This window comes from Erithacus rubecula (genome assembly GCF_903797595.1).
Source record: "Erithacus rubecula genome assembly, chromosome: 14".
In the NCBI taxonomy this organism is placed as follows: domain Eukaryota; kingdom Metazoa; phylum Chordata; class Aves; order Passeriformes; family Muscicapidae; genus Erithacus; species Erithacus rubecula.
In genome coordinates this window covers 16,083,190-16,100,397 of record NC_136666.1, presented here as the reverse complement: position 1 = coordinate 16,100,397, position 17,208 = coordinate 16,083,190, and the positions used below count along the sequence as shown (strand labels likewise).

The 17,208-nt window shown below is 39.4% G+C and overlaps 1 protein-coding gene across 5 annotated transcripts in view; it reads right to left on the bottom strand.

Moving 5' to 3' along the window:
- TJP1 (tight junction protein 1) overlaps positions 1 to 17,208 on the bottom strand; it is a 64,103-nt gene that overhangs the window by 38,070 nt on the left and 8,825 nt on the right. The gene's annotated exons all lie outside the window — the stretch shown is intronic.

Sequence of the window (17,208 nt, the reverse complement as noted above, 5' to 3'; positions counted from 1 at the left end):
CAGGTCACATTTAATGGAGTGCACTTTAGTGTAGGCTAATTATTTTGGTGAACAGTAGCACTGCAGAAATTACAAGGTCCTCTCTAAGGTAACTAGATTAAACAGTAACATTATGACAATATTGACATACCTGCATTTTTGCTTAAAAGTGCACTACTTAGTGTGCCACGACAAGCAAACATTTGGCAAGGGGAAAATAGCATGAGGGAGGAAAACCCAGCCAAGCCCAAGGCCTGAAAACAGGCAGGAAGGCAGCAGGAAATGCACAGAGAACATCCTGCTCTTACATTTTCTACCTTTCCAGAGAGTGTCCAGGGTTTTGCTCCATACCCACCCCCCTCACAATTAGCAATCTGCTAATTAAAGTTCAGAATCAGAACACGAACATCTCTGCAACACAGTGAACACAAACATCTCATCTCTGCTTTTTGGAAAATCTACTTTGCTCTAAATTTATTTCAGTTACAGTAACTCAGTCGCTGCAAGAAAAAGTACTCAGAACTTTTAATTCAGTCCTGTATCACAACAAACAGCAGTAGGACACACAAACAACACCTCTGAAAACTTTATCCAATTTCAGAACATCAGAATTTGCAAGTGGCTTCAGAGAGCGAGTTATTTTCATAATGCCCAAAAGCTCTGCACTTTTCATTTGAATTTCAAGGGTTGGGATGTGCCACATGACTGCTCATTTCTCTTTCAGAGTTCACTTCTCTTGAAAGTGTTGTTGCAACTTAATTGGGATGTATTTAATTCAAACAGCTGTAATTCTCCTCAATTCAGTACCAAATGTTGCTCCTATGCATTACAAATTGAGTCAACTCTACTCCAGAATTGGATTATTTCTCTCCATCTTTTTAAACTCAGACCAAATATATATAAAACAGTAAGAATTTACACACACAAAGCCATCTTTGAAACAAAGCAGAATGTTTTGCTCGCTAAACGGTCAAGGAATACTGATTTTCTTCCTTATTTCTGATGTTCTCATTCTGTCTTAGTTTTGGCAAGAGCTTCTTAGGCTAAACATCTCATCAACAAGTGAAGACTCATCTCTGCAAGCAAACTTGTAAAGCAAAAAGCTCGAAGCAGCATCTGTTCAGAAGAAGGTGCAACAGGAATCCACTAAAATCCAACCCAAGTTATAATTTACACTGTAATTGAAATAAGCTGCCTCATTTCTAGCTGCAACTATCAAGAGGATTAACCCTTCTCATTTAGTGCACTTGTCCTGGCAGCACTGTGAAGGTCCAGCCCTGTGTCAGCACAGCCTGAGCTCCTTGGCAGGCAGGGCCCCTCATTTCCATGGCTCTGGGTCCTTCTGCTCCCTGCTGGAGCTCAGTGCACAGGGCAAACACCACCAGCTGATCTGGCTATGGCACAAACTGATAAACCCAGCTTAACCAGCTCAGCACTGCTCCCACTGGATCCAGGGAACTGGCAAACCCAGAGCTGCAGCTCTGGGGCAAGATAACAGGGCAAGATAACACCTAAGCTTTCAGTAAGAAAAAGAGAAATTCCCTATATGATATGCTTCTAAGAACTGTGAGAAGATTTACCACTTCACAAGAAAATCCAAGACAAATGCAAAAAAACCCCGAACCAACCTCACAAACTCACCAGCCCCTTTCTAAACGTGGACAGGGCACACACTGCTCAATCAGATTGAGGTTGCCATTTTTAAAGCCTTTCCACTTTGTTCTCCATTTTTTCTGCTCACACTTGCTACCATCTCCCCTAGATTTTACTAACACATCCATTTCAAATGCACAAGACTCAGAAACACCAAACATCCATTAGTTACACAGAAAGGCAAATAATATGTTATTTTAATTCTTTCTGCATGCCCAAACAGTCCAATCAAGAGCACTGAAAACAGTTCAAAGGCAGTCTGAGGTGAGTGCTGGCTTTGACACAAATGGCTTACTCGAGTTAGTTTCTCATCTGCAAAGAGCTGCATTGACTCACAGAAGAGCAAAGGAAGGCTGAAGAAGACTTGTGAAGTTACTCACCCCACTCAGCACTGACAACTGAGGCAGAAGAATGAGCCTGTGCTACCATCAGCTGAGGTCCCTGTTGTGATGCTGCTCTTAGGCATCACATACTCAAAAGTGTTCTCTTTTTCATGCTATTCACCACTAATTTAAGAGAAATCAAGGTGACTCAGCAGGAACTGAGAAATATATATAGCCTAACACCCAGATACTTGGAATATAGGAGAATACTAAAATGACCCAAACTAGAGTTCTAATAATTTAACAGAGACTCTTTAATACCTTTGAAATGCAAGTGGACAACGTTGCAAACTCCAACATCTACATTACCAATGACTTTACATCACAGAATCACCCAGAACCACAGAATTTTTAAGGCTTGAAGGGATCTCTGGAGATGATCCAGTCCAAGCCCCCTGCCCAGGCAGGGTCACCTGGAGCAGGTGGGTTTGGAATGGCTCCAGACAGGGACACTTCACACCCTCCCTGGGCAGCTCTCCAGTGCTCTGACACTTTCCATGGAAAGGAGTTCTTCCTCATGCTGAGGTGAAACAATTAATGTGTTTATGGCCATTGCTCCTCAGCCTGTCACTGGGCACCACTGATGAGTCTGGCACCCTCCTCCTGGCACCTGCCTGGGGGATTATTTATATGAGTTAATGAGATTTCCCTCTCAGTCTAGTTCTTCCCTCATAAGAAATGCTCCAGACCTTCATCACTTTTGTGGCCAATGCCAGACCCTCTCCAGCAGCTTCTTGTCTTTCTTGAGGAGCCCAGAACTGAGCACATATATTAAGAATAAAAAGAATAATGGTATCATAACTCCCGTTATTTATTTTATGATTTATTTTATTTATTGCTTTTGTTTTATTAAAGTGAAAAGTTTCCTTAAGCTCATCCTAAACGCCTTTTTAGAGGCAATTCCCAGCTCTGTATATGGGAAATGGATGTCTTTGTGAGTTGGGTGTTTCATTACTATTTAAAGGACAGAGTCATACATGACATTCAAATTCATCAATATAGAAGTTATGAAACTTATCATTTGCTCAAAATCTTGGAAACATCAAATCTTGTTCAACTCTTTCATCTTTGGAATTGCCCTGAGAAATAAACATTTCAAAGTAAACATCTTTTCAGAAAGCTCCCTCTGTGGGCTTCATACAAACATTTTGTATCCTTCAAACAAAAACAAATATTTTTTTCTTCCCCTTCTCAACATATTTATTTCCTTCTTCTCAAGGGCAATGCTTTTTGCTTTTCTTCCCTTTTTTTTTTTGGTGGGGGGATGGGGTATTTGATGGTTTTTTGTGTTTTTTATACCATGCCTTTTTCCATCCACCTTTTACCTTCTCACATATACCTGGGTATGTGTGCACATCCACACACATGGTTTTCTTTCAAGCATCCTGAAGGAAAAACCAGCCTAACAAAGCCCTGGCTTCTGAACTGAGCAATGCAGTGATGTTACAAACAGCATTGCTCAGTTTACCTGCACTGCAGGTGAAAAAGCTGCTGCCAGCAGCAGCACTGAAGCCACCCACAGGCTTGAGAAGACAGTTTCAGTTCACATTTGGAAAGCTTCAAACAACAGCCACAGAAATTATTAAATTGTATTCTACCTTATTATAAATTGTATTATTATTGTATTATAAAATGTATTCTACCTTAAAATAATGCAAGCTCCAGAGAGCAGGCTTCTTGCAGATTAACACTTTAGATTTCTAGACCTCAGCTCATACTAAGGCCAGAGCCTTGAAATACTTGAAATCCAAACCAGAATAGTTTCCCAATATTTCTTTCCAAGTCTAGGGGGACTTATAGGGGAATTTTTGTTCCCTTTTCAACTCAACTGCTTTTCATAGGAAGTGAATTGTGTTCTGAATGACAAGACAGATTTTAAGGAATTGTTTTCTCAGTTGTGATCAAATTTTGACATGAGGTCAAGTGAGTTTTTAATCATGTTATTTCTCAGTGAAATTTAACAGTAATTTTTGATAAATATAAGTGTTAATATTTACAGTTGCCATTCATTCCTAATATCAAGGAGATTATTGCATTTTCAGAGAAAATATCTAGATATCTACCTAAAACAGATTGTCCTCTGGACTACACAAGAGGAACCTCCTGTAGGAAGCAGTAAGTTGCATTTAGCATCTTTACCAGCCTGGTTTTGCAGATCAGCACTGACAGCTGTCCTGAAGACAATGAGATGAAGCAACTGCTTCTGCTGCCTCAGGGGGGATATTGCTCTTATTCTCACAGAACACAGTGGGAGAGGAAAGGTATCTGTGAGCTCTTTCAACCACAGCGTGCAAACCACAAGAAGTGAATGGTCAGATCACAAATTCAGCCATGTAAAGAACACCAGGCTTTGCTTCAAGCTTGCAGTCCCATGCTGTGTACACCATACTTACAATAAAATGCTCATGTCAAAAAACATTCCTATTTATCCTGAAAAAACCCCATAACTCTGACAGTGTTCTTATTCAAGACACAAAAATCAAGAAGGATGAACTAGTATTGGGCTGTGCCAAAAAAGAGAAAAATACTGTATTTACTCTCTATACACTAAAAAACACTATATTACATATAGTATTATCTGTAATATTCTATTTAGAGTGAGAGTTCCTCTTCAGAATGACACACCAGACATACAAACACCTCACCCATCTTGCTGCATTTCTCTTTAGTTTCTAAAACTAATTTTCCATTATTCTTGGGGATGTCCATTTCAGCAGTAGGATGTTATTGAACTTCCAAGGTCTAAAGGTTAAATGCAGGATCAGTACATTTTGATTGCACTTACAGGAAGAAGAATTAGAAGTGCTTATCAAAACGATTAGAATTTGAAACTCTTATAAGAATTTCTTCAGTGAGTTATGTATCTAGGGAGTGATATTTATCATTCACTTAAAAATCAACATAATCAAAATCAATATCCAAAACACACAGCTTCCTGAGGAAGTATAAGAAAAGAAAACAGCATCTTCCTCAGCCAGCCCAGAAGAAGGAATGAGAGGTCATTTCCCAACTCCCAGCATCTTTCAGCACTCAGCTGCAGCACAGTGCTGTTCCCAACACTGACCAGGATGACTTCCTACAGACACTCACCTTTGTCCTTGCCTAGTTAAACTACAGCCACCTTAAATTCCAACAGATTCCCTCCAATTGTCCTATCATAAAAGCCTTCAGCTGACTGGGGGCAGGGGACCCATTTTTTAACAGTTGTTCACCAGCAATTAGTGCAATGAGGTCAGAATCCCATTATCTGACTGATTTTATCAACTGAAAGGAGAGCTTTGTCTTCCATAGTCTAACACATACACAATGCACCACAGCCTCTCTACAGGGAACCTTAGAGTTACTGGAGGTATTTCAAACACTGGCAGCCAACTCCTGGAGCAGTGCAGGCAGTCAGGAGGAGGGAGCACTGGGGCAGGGTCACCACTGCACTGCTACAGCTACAATCCCACCCACTGCCCTGCTAGGTCTGCCCCGCACTCTGCCAACAGCCTGTATCTTTAGTTTTCCACTTGATCACCATTCCTTCCAAGGAGGAGGACTGTTTCCCTAAATGTGTTTTTGAGGGAAGAATCAAGAGATCAGATTAGACTCAGGGACTGCCACAGAGCATCAGGGGCATGTTGTTTATTTGATTATCTCTTTTACACAGCAGTGGGAAATGCAAGAGAAAACACAAACTAAAGGACTCCTTCACAGAATCACTAAAGCTGAGAAACCAGCCTTTAGTCTCACCTTCTGAGTGTACATCCACAGAAGTGACATCAACCATCTCTTAAAACAGAAATAATAAACCTTATTCTCTGAAGCATAGGTAGTAACCACTGAAAAGTAAAAGCAGCACTCATTGTAAATTTTTTCCATTTGATACCTTGGACTCAAAGCTCTAGTGAAGAGTTCATTCCTCCCAAACATTCACCTATATTAAACAGCCCACCTCATGAAAAGTCTGTCTGAGGAAAACCACAATAAAAGCTGCTTTCCAGATGACAATGCACAATCCAAGTTTTTTAAAAAAACATAGAATTTTCAACACTGCATGTCAGTAAAATGAGTCTACTTTGATTTAGATCACTCTGGAAGTACAAAGTCTCTACAACAGTACACATGGACAGTTTGAACAGCATAAGTCATCTTTAAATCATAAAGAACAACCTTGAGAAGGAAAAGTAGAACTAAATACATACATGTAGATTTTAACAATAACTAGGCTGATTAACCATTCCATTCAATTCTGCCTGTGCTTCCAAAACCACGTGCCACTCTGCAAGACACTACCTTCTGATCTAGAATTCCAAAGCTCAGTGACTGCCTTTTGAACATAAAGATACTGCATGTATCTAAAAACATTCCCTAATCACTAGTTTTCTTGACGAATTTTTCTACAAGAGAGATTTTTGCTCCAACTTCTGGGCACTGTTCTCTCCAAGCTAAAAAAGTAGTCAGCATTTAACTCACCACATCCATGTATTGCCCAGCTTGTTCAGCATGACTCAATTTTCCAGAATGGCCTTTTAAGTCCAAGCTTCACACATCACAGACAGGACCATAAAACCTTTTGCTTGGTGATACTGCTGCTCAATGCAAAAAATGTTAGAGCTCTCTCTCAAAAAAGCCCTAATCAAGAACAGTATGCACAATTTTGGAGGGATGCTGCATTTTAGTTAAATAATTAAATACTGGATTACAGATCCAGTTAAATCTGAGTATTTATAGAAGTGTTTATGACACAGGCCTAGTAAATCACATTATCCATGGAAGGCAGAAGGCTGACACTCAGGAATAAGGCAAAACAAACCAGAATGCAAGACCCACATGCAGATACAACTCAAATGATCTCAGGTCAACTTATTTCAGATGAAAAACACCACTCAAACACTCTGGTGACAGTATCAGCCAGCAGGCAAGCAAAGCTTGCTAGCTCCTGATGGCTGAGGCGTGGGAACATTGTGCTTCAGAGCTTGGGATCCTTCTCTGCTTTGCTTCTTTCCATTTTGCTTTCCAGCTGGCAGTGAAACCACACAGGATCACAAACTCCCAAGTACTGGCAGTAGTGTTTCACAGATCACTACTCCAGGCCAGTACACTAGCAAAAGATAGCAAAACCACATAGAACAGAGAAGCTAAAAAAGCAAAGTGGCAAGCCATGTTTCTCCCCCCAGCAAGGGATGTTGCCACAGAGAAGCACAGACAAGCTGCACTTTGCTTTTGCTTTAAGCCATTTCTCTACCATACTTACCTAGGTCAGTACTATCAGAACCTAAAGATTCCTAATTTAGAGTATAAATTTTAACATGCAATTGAAAGGATTTATCCTCTCATTATTTACCTCAAATTTGATTTTTTTGGTATCATTTCAAAACCAAGATCTTCAAGGAACTCATGTAATATTTAAATTGTTTAAATCTTAGGATTCAACTTGAGAAGCAATTATTTTATCACAAAAAAGGCAGCTTAAGCAGCACACACTGCCATCCTCAAAAATATTCCCTCCCTCATATCTTGTGCAAGTGTTACACACATTTATATGCTCATTGCTACCCATATCCCCACCAATTCATCTCAACTCCAACAACTGCTCCTGGTAAAGTTCAGAAGGCAGTCCTGGGAGTGTAAAAGATCAAACTACAGCCTCCCAGCCAAGGGAAATAAGTCCAATTGAAGTGCACCAGAGGAGCTCAGCAGTGCACAGAGCTGGGACCAGTTTCACAGCAACTGACACAGCTTAGAGCAGCAAATCCCAGTCACACACTACCTACCTGCTGGGTTTGTTTAAAAACCACAGTGGTGGTGACATGGTGGAGCAGACTGCCCAGGAAGGCCACAGAACATCAGCCTTGGGGGTGCTCAGAACTGATCTGGACAAGATCCTTGGCAGCCCTGCAGCTAACCCAGCTCTCAGTATGGAGCTGGACTAGATGATCTCCAGAGCTCTGTTGAGCTCTAGATGGTCTGACCTCACTGTTCTGCAATTATTCTATAAATCAGATTTGGTGAGAACTGCTTTGAGCACAGACTTGGACTAGCTGATCCCTAGAGTCCCTTCCAACCTTAATTACTGTGTGATTCTATGTAAGTCACATTTCCAGCACATTTCTGAAACCAAATCAAATCATCCAACTGCAGACACAACCTCCATCTCTACCCTTAAACACAGCTTGGTATTAGTGTTTTATCACTCAAGAACATCAGCTGGAGTTACTCCAGTTTGGCTTTTCCCATGGGGGAGGAGAAGAGCACAGTACCATATCAAAGAAAGTGAAATGATACTGTATTAGCTTTATATAAGAAGCATAAATAAGTCTTCTCTGACTATGGCTTCTTATTTAAAAAATACAAAGCCAAAATGCACACAAGATATGTCCACCAAGAAATTACCAACATGAATGGAGACATAAGAGCAGCAATCAAAGCATTCAAGCACTTCACCTGAAGATAGAATGCCTCTCACCTTGCTTTTAATCAAGAGAATCATAACCCAATCATTACCAAGAATCATTAGAGAATCATTACCAAGCCATATAAATTTTAGATCATTATACTCTGAAGATATGTCAAATGAAAGCCTCAGGACAAGCAACAGTATCCCACTAAGACAGAGCCAGGCTGATTTTCTACAAGTACGAATAAATGTTTAAGAGGTTTGCATTGCAATTCCAGTTACAATAACAGCCTTGATATCTCCCATTGTGACAATAAAAGAGTAGCCTGTATAGGTTAATTTCTCTTTAAAATTCTGAGGTGGAGGGAGGGCATCACTTGTTTTGTTTTAGCTTTTTAAAGCCAACATAGTCACAGAAAAACTATGTATTCTGTAGTTAATTTACCAAATTCTTCTAAAATTAACATTTGCAATGCGGGTGTTCTGAACATGCACACACACTGCATTTTGCCTCATGGAAACAGCTGACAACTATTTTTGTAGTAGCAGGATTAGCAGGGTGGGAGTGTGTTTCCCTGATATTTTACCCCTTGAATCTTAGTATGAAGAAATACATCACTGGGTAGTGAGACTTTCACCCCTGCCCTGCTTTTAGGTACAGAATCTCTTTCTCTGAATCTCAACCAACCACTCTCAGTAAGAAACTTCAGGAGAAGTGTCCTTCCCTAACCTGAACAACCACACACCCAGATGGCATCTTCCCACCCTCAACTTGGGTGTCAGTTAAGAAAATTCAATTTTAGCAGTCACATGGCTACTAGAGCATCTTCAGAACACAGTACAGCCATGAGCTCACATTGACTTCACACATCCAAAGAAAGCAAGTCTCAAATCAAGAATACAGAAACACAGGAGTTCACAAAGGAAGAGAGGGTAAATTATGTTAAGTCTTACAGTTTCTTGAAAAAGAGTAACTTCTTGTGTTAGAAGTTGTTAGTGACTTTGGAGTAAGGACACAATGGTAACAAATAGTTTGGCTTCAAAAGCACGTTACAGGGAACACAGCAGGGTTCTGTTTTACTTGCAAATGCAGAGCTTGTGAATTGAGAGAGGAAGAGAAACAAGTCCAGGAAGTCACTGGGAGAGAACAGAATGAGAACTAGAGCAGCCATACCCCCCTGGCAGGAGATGGACGTGACACTCAGACTGGGGGACAAGGTAACAAACACCACCACAGCATTCAAAAAAGGCTTTTTCACCTACCAGGAAGGTAAATATTCCTAAACTTTCTTATCAGGGAAGTGTAGAAAGCAGAAAACACCTCCTTTTTCCTCAGCAAAAAGGACTAGCCCTTCCATTAACATCTAGCTTCCATATTACTTCACAATGAAATGGATTTGTCTGTTTTTTGAAAACATGTACCTTGAAGAAATATCTGCTTAAGCAGACAAACTACTACATTTAGAAGACAGTTGTGAAGTGTCAGTCTCTCCTTACTTATATGCACATCAGTCTGTTCCAGGATTTTCCTGCTGAATAAACTCTTTCTAAAGCTAACACATTAATGATTAGTAGGTGTCACAGGAAAAAAAAAATAGCATGCTACAATTGTCCTTGCATTCAATCTCAAAAGTGAGAAACATAGCTCTGACAGAACTCAAAACCAGGTAATAAGTTGAAGGTGTAGAAAGAAAAAGACACTAAGAAGTGTTAGTCAGTAAAACCAGTATTTAAATTCTGAATAATATAGTGCAGGAGAAGAATGGGGGTGAAAAGTCCTTTGCTTTTTTATGCTAAGTTGTTCCATTGCATTCAGCAGCCCACAGACCTGCAGATGAACTCACACATCCCAGGAAGCATCTTCCTACAGCTCAATCAACACCTTCATTTTCATCAGTGCTTTATACCCTTTTTGTTTAGTGTCTATGTAACATAAATGAAATTTATCCACTACTACTCTGAAAAATCAAAGTGATTATGAAGGTTCAGTTCCCAAAGAGTGTGCAAAGAGGTGAATGGGGTCTAAGAAAAAGCAATTCAGTTGTGTGGACCAAGTGCAGAGGTGTCCCACAAGATAACTGAGGCAAGGCACAGCAGCCAGGGGACTTGGAGCAAACTGCTGTCAGCCTGAGTATACAGAATATCTCCTTAACACAGCACCTGAGGCCACTACTCAGCAATAAAAAGGGTTAAGGAGCAGCAACAGCCTGAAGCTTAAGTGTATTTTCATTCTCAGCACAGAGAACCTCCTTTATTCAAAAAGCTACCCTGAACTGAAACAAGGAACAGCCTGGCACTGATGATGGCCTTCTTGGGATGGGAAAGGATCAGCAGGGAAGCTAGCAAAATAAAAGCAGGTGGGTTACTCATTGACTATGAATGCAGAAACACTGCCCATATAACAACATACCTGCAGACACTCTGATAACCCTCTCTGCTGCTTTCATGGGTAACACAATTGCTTATTCACAGCCAGTTGGAGAGTGGGATTATTTTTTTAACTCTTAATCCTGGCTATACTATTAGATATTTGCAAAGTACAGATGTTTCATTTCAGAAGGCAAAAGAAACCTCATTTTTACCAAAGATTTACAAGCATGTTTTATAGAAAACACATACATATTTTTCCACCTTCTAATTTATTGATATTTTCCTTTTGTTTTAAAGGGATCTATTCCTTTCTCTTCAGGAGTCCAGGTCACTAACAAGCACAGGAGAATGTAAGAGCAGCTCCAGAAGAATCAGCAAGCAGGAAGAACCAGTAGGACATGTCCACCCTTTTTTCCTTTTCCTTATTAGGACACACAGCAGCAATAGGGGTGACCCTGCCACCCAAAACACCTTTTTATTTCTATCATAACTCCTCATCTTAAAGAGCAGCAGGGAAACCAGCTCCACTGGGGAGCCAAGACTGGACAAGAAGCACTAAAAGCAGGTCTGAATCACCACCATCAGCTGCCCTGATGACAATTCTCTTTGATTTACTACTGGCACCAGTCCCATCACTGCCTTTCACTACACCAGTGGCTCACAACCAGACTTCTTCAGAAAAGCTGGATACAAACCACTACATACCAACTTAAGCACTTTTTAAAAACACCATGTTCTTGTTTTTTGGGGGTTGGTTTTCTCCTTTGTAGACTGCATCCTTATCCCACTGCAAACAGCTGAATTCCTATGAACCCCAGGCTGAAGAACTATCCCAGCCATTTCTCACTCACTGAGTCAGGAACCAACACCCAGTCTCCCTTCCCTCCCCTCACAAAGGGCAGAAGGGACATTGGCTACAGTCACTGGGAAAAAATGACAGAGTAATTACTGTACAGAGGCTTCGAACTGACCTCTGCAGGTATTCAGATTTACATAACCATCACATTGTTTCCCATCCCACCCTACAGACATACAGCTAGGATTTCTTTCTTTCCTGTTTACACATCAAAGTAAAGGAATGGAAGGAGAGAAGTCACTAACATCTCAACAGGAATAATTGTTGAGCAGATTAGAACTTCCTAGCAGCAAGTTGCCTTATGCATATCATGCAAACAGCACACTTCAAAAGCAATTCTTCTCATGAAAATCCATTCGGTAGACTTACAATTATTTCCATCACTGTAGATGAACTAACATTGAATTTTACATAATACCCAGTATGCAAATCGAGAAAGCTTAAATTGCCTAAAATTACAATCTTTCAGATCAAATAGCTTCAAGGCCTGCCTTCTGCAGTTTCAACTCAACCTTCCACTTCCCCAATTGAGTTTTAAGGTGACAAAAAAGCCCAATTAGACCTAAAAACACAATCCTTTCAAAGGGGAAAAAAGAGCCACACACAGAAAGCCAAAGGTTGACTGTAAAAATGGTCAAGAAACTACTTTTGTATCTACACCAGCAATTAAGAATAAACTCATTTAAGTGAGACAAACTGCCTCACCAATAGCTTTAACCACATGACACTTAACTTCTATTCATCAATGATACAGGATTATATTCTTGACCAAAACTGCATCATGTCCATTCATCACCACTCTGAAAGGCACATTCCCAACTATGTAAGAAAACTATGTGGGCAGAAATGATCAAAGCTATTTTAAAACATGCACTGGCCTTCTACAGAACTGCATCTTCTAGCTATGGAGTTGGCAAACCCAAAGCCCTTAAACAAGAGCAAATTTCTTTATTTTTTAAAGTTGTTCTGATTACACTTCACATTAAAAACTGCAAGAAGGAAAATCTGCAAAACTATAACCTGACACTCCAGTCTGCAACCTGAAAACACACTCAAGTTTACACAGCCTTTATCTCATCCCTGGATTGCCCCCACACTCCTTGTGCTAAAGAAAGCAGCTCTATTGAACTTCATTCTGAATGCAATAAATTCCAAGAAAATAACAAAAAGGCTACACACCAGGGGAAATAAATGATACACATCTAAGTCTTGCCACATCTGTTACCTTAAGTTTCACATTCTAGAACAAGTTAAAACTTTAATTTACAAAAGAGAATAAATCCACCTCAAGAGTAACAAAGTTCAAAAAGAAGCAAAGAAAAGAGTAACAGAAATCCCACTTAGCTGTACTTCCCCCTCAGCAAATACTTGTTCAAATTGCTGTGCATTAACTCCAATCTAATTCCACAAAAAAAAAAGAAATCAATGGTGCTGATGTGAGTCAGCACCTTGACTCTCGAGAGAAGGTACTCATAAAACAATGTCACTTAATTTCACAGTTAAACAAATTCTTTCAAGAGCAGAATTTCACTTGTCCCACACTCCTGCCCTTGGATGTTACCACCAGCACCCCAATCCTCAGGTGTCTACTGGCATCTGCAAGTAAAGGATGCAAAAGGCCAATTTTGTGACAACATGGGCCTTGGATAAATCACCAACATATTTTTAGGATTGCTTCATGACCTTTTTTTTATGGAACCAAGTTTTCACAAGGCAATACAGGAAAAAAAATTGTACCTAAAAGCTCTTTTCCCATTCCACCTCTCTTTACATCTTGCAACTACGCAGTAACCTCAGGATTTTAGCTGCTAATTCCTGACAAATGAAACATCCCTAAGGTTCCACAAGCATGTACAATTATCAGTTTGTGTGCATTTCTCAGACTGGTAACATTTCCCCTGACAGTGCATCTCAGCTGAGGAGTCAGTGCTCCCAGGCCACCTTCACCCTCAGGAGATCAAAGGCAGCACCTGCTTTTCCATAACAATAGTGCAGATTATTGACGCACTTACTTCAAACTTCATGAGACCAGAGGCCAGTGACACTTCACAGAAGTGCAAAAGTGCAAAGTTTCTGCTCCTCTCTCCAAACTGGAGGGAATGCTGCTAGTAAAGCATTAGCCATAGAACAGATTACCATCATTACTTCAAATAACCTACAGCCCCACATACCTACACACAACACACAATTGCATCTGGACAATTAAATGAAAGTATCAGTGCAACTTTGAAATAATTTTCAAAAGCAGTATTTTAGGTTCTTTTTTTTTAGGATACAATGCAAACATATTTTCAGTTTGGCTTTTCTTTTGCTACTGCTATTAGCACTGGGTACACACTTTTTACACAATGAAATCTGAGCCTCTCATCAAGAAAGTGATAAGCACCAAAACACAGAATTGTAGTATCTGAAGCTTGCCCTTGGAACTCAGCCTAAACAAGGCTGATAGAATGGTAAAGTTAGATTGCAAAGCATTTTTACTTTTTAGGGGGTTCACTTTACATTTGTTCCATAATACATTTTAGAGGCTCTTTTTGCTACCACCAAAAAAATTAATCTACCCAGTGCAAGCTAAAAGAACATGGAGCCATTTACAGGAGTCTGCAAAAAAAAAAAAAAAAAATCACCCAACAGAAGCAAAAGTAATGCTCTTATTTAAATGCCTGTCTGTTACTTTCATAGACTTGTTTTCAATACTGAGAAGAGGAAGAAAAAATTGCACACAGGCTACTTACCACTCACTAACAAAATATAAAACTTCAGGAATCAAAGAAAGCTACAAATAAACTCCAGTAAATACTGGCAGAAGTTTGACAGCCATTATGTATGTCTGACAATAAAAATCTAGACACCAGCCCTGTAAGTAATACCAAAAGCTTTCTGCTGGCAGGTTGAATAGAAGGAGAATGCCATGGCATTTTTAGAATTGCCTTTACAGTGAAACTGCTGGTGTCTCCCTTACTGTACAGGCCTGAAGAACTATCTTTACACTCTGCTCTAAGTGACTAATACACATCACAAATTATTTTCTAGAGCAGCCAGTTTGGTATCTTTTAGAAATGGAAACAGAAAAATTAATTATGTTCAAGTACATTGTTCTGATTCTGCACAGATAAGACACCAAGTGAAAAATCCCAAACTAATCACTACACCAAGACGTGTTCACCAAGGATTCAACTCAACTTTGAAATAAATCAACTATGCAGTAACTCAACCAGAGCCAGACCTATGAGAAGCTGCTCTCTCCCTCAGTCATCATAATTTCATCAAGATTAATCCCTGATTGCAAGCCAAGCTATGCTGAAGATGAGAAGCACGTAGAGTATTTCAGAAGAGGAACTCTGAACACAAAGACTAAAAATAAAAGTCTATACATAATTACTGAGAGATGCTACCCATCAAATCCACCTCTTAGCAAGTATTTCCCATCTGTGCTTAATGGGCAGATGTCTTTTTCGTTTACTCAGCACATTTTTTGAAATGGAAAAGTATGAATGACATTCTAGTTGTTTATCCAACCAGCTGGAGAAGAAACCGGGTAAGCACTTGGTTAACAGCTGAAAAGCCTGTATAATTTTGGTGAATTACCTGTTTATCACAGATTATAGCTTCAGTTCATTTAACTGTTGCCTCAAAAAACTATTAAGTTACCTGTCACTGAGAATGAGATACCAGGGAAGAAAGCAACTGAGTTATCTACAAACCTGCAAATTCAGCAAGCTGTAGTTTTTTTCAAAGGATCATCCCCCTAAATGAGTAAGAAACTAGAAAAGTTTAGCTTCAGGACACCAGACAAATCTGTTTGATGAGTCAGTTCAATGGAAAAACCTATCAGAAGACCACAGCTTGGAGAAACTATTCAATCTAGAGTATTCTTTGAAAAAAAAATCCCAAAGACTAAATAAGTGAGGACAAAAAACAGTGAAAAACTTCATCAGAAAGGTGAGACATGAAAGAGCAGTTCCAGCCAAGATAGCTGTTGAACAATTTTATCATTAAAGCAAGAATTGAATAGCAAAATAAAACTTCCAGCCAGAAGGCTTTCAAAGCTTGACTGATAATAGTCATATCTTCACAGCCATGCAACTTCTAATGAATCGCAGGAGAAAAGTAAGTACGGTGCCAATATCTAAATCTGTACCTCTTGTATCAATCTATTGATTTAATTGTATCTTTTCCACTCGTTTTTGTTTGTTCACCTTCAGAAGTCACTTATTATGAAATGTAATTCTCTCAAAGATACTGCAACATTATCAACAGGTGTAAATTATGCCTCCTATTTTGCCTCACTGTGCCATTTAAGTCAATCCAGACTAACACATGTTGAACTCAGCAGTGGAAAAGTTGTCTTCTGTGAAATTACATATGAAAACATACACAAAACCCAATTATTTTTGTCCTACCAATCACCACAAGTACAGAGCTCACATCCAACAAACAAAACAATATGTAACTATACTGTTCTGCTAGTCTCCTGCTGTAAAATCATTACTCACTCTATTCTCTTCACTGCTTTGTTATAGTAGGAAAAATATATTACATTCTTTTACAACTTGAAATTTATGTTTTAGTGCCCTGCCACTATATATTACGGGGTCAAAGAGCAAAGGCAATTTTAAGTACACCAGTGCTTATCCCTGCATACACAACACTGCTGCTTCAAGAGATTTTAGGCACAGGTTGTGTAACAGTTTGCATTTAAGTGTAATTGCAGTAAACAGTTGAATTCCTAATGCCACACTCCCCCCAAACAAGGGGACAATGATGCCACACTGTACAACAGAAGCTCAGAATTATATAAAATGCCACATATGATGCATACAGTATCAATCACATGTTACCTCTTTATTTTACACTTCTCAGCAGAAGACTACAGAGATGCTTAGCTTTTGATCCAAATGCACTGAAACTCTAACAGGCTTAGAATCTGAGATACAGACAACCAATAGAATATATTAAATATGAACATATGCCTGGAAACAAAGATTAAATAGTGAATTGCTAAACTTGCCCTTCATACAATTCAGGCACTACCTGATCTAACAACTATTAATAAAACTAAATAAAAGACAGTAAACAAAAAAAAAAATCAAGTCATCTTAACCTCTATTCATGTTCTAGTCCTGTGTCTAATACTGAAGAAGGTACTGGTATAATTACCATGTATGATGCCTATTAAGCTTCAGACATTAAAAAAAAAAAATTAAATTTGTCAAATTCTTATTCTTCACACCAATTCAAGAAAAGACATTAGCGCTCAAACTATAGAATATATTGCAGTAAACTCCTTTCCACTGTACTTGTCATCAATAAAGGACCATTGTTTTTTAATCCCTTCTCTCCCTGCTCCGCCCGGTCACACACACTTTCTTCTCCCTAATCCACCCACTCTTTAAAGCCACCGCAGGAACTTTTCAAGGCTGTTTGTTTGCAGCAGCTCTGAATAAACCACACACCGCATCTCTCACACACAGGACTGTTTTTGAAGTGAAAATTAATACAAATACAATTTAAATGGAGACAAGTCAACAATTGAGCCCAGATAAGAGCTGTGTGCGTAGTCAGCAGGGAAGAAGTGTTGTTAT